Source organism: Dipodomys merriami, unplaced genomic scaffold, assembly GCF_024711535.1.
Source record: "Dipodomys merriami isolate MVZ:Mamm:240054 unplaced genomic scaffold, mDipMer1.0.p SCAF_580, whole genome shotgun sequence".
In the NCBI taxonomy this organism is placed as follows: domain Eukaryota; kingdom Metazoa; phylum Chordata; class Mammalia; order Rodentia; family Heteromyidae; genus Dipodomys; species Dipodomys merriami.
In genome coordinates this window covers 456,305-456,840 of record NW_027206158.1, presented here as the reverse complement: position 1 = coordinate 456,840, position 536 = coordinate 456,305, and the positions used below count along the sequence as shown (strand labels likewise).

Here is a 536-nt window from a genome sequence, read left to right as displayed (position 1 = left end):
TTAAAATGAAAAAGACTTAAAATAGTCATAGACAAAAAAAATTGCAAATGTGAGCAATCGACCAAACAATATAAGCTTTTCCCAATATACACAGAATTTTAGAGAAGTAAGATCAATAACTTTTAGGAACAATAAGGTTTCCTAGTTACAAACAGTCAACCAAGGATATATGCCTGTATAAAGATTGCATCAATAACTACTTAAATTTACAGGCTACTACATGCTTCAGCAGGACGTTTACCCAAATTACTACAATATAGAGATTATCATGGCACTTGCACAAGGATGATATGAAAATTTGTGAAATACTCCATATTTTTCATTCTTGAGATGCAAGAAATGAAAAACAGTTATTAAAAATTGATTACAAAAATACAAGTCGTTATGTCGAAAAATGAACTTTACAACTTTGTGCGGGTGGAGGGGTAGCAGGGAGGATTGAGTGGGGGAGCAGGTGAAGGATGGGAATGGAAGGGAAGGGTAAATACAGGAGGAGGCTACAATGCTTGATAAGAAATGTACTCATTATCTTGCCC

The 536-nt window shown here is 34.5% G+C and overlaps 1 pseudogene; it reads left to right on the top strand.

Annotated features, from left to right (window-relative positions):
* Positions 1–220: 220 nt before the first annotated feature.
* LOC138813077 (U6 spliceosomal RNA) lies at positions 221–320 on the top strand (annotated as a pseudogene).
* Positions 321–536: the final 216 nt, after the last annotated feature.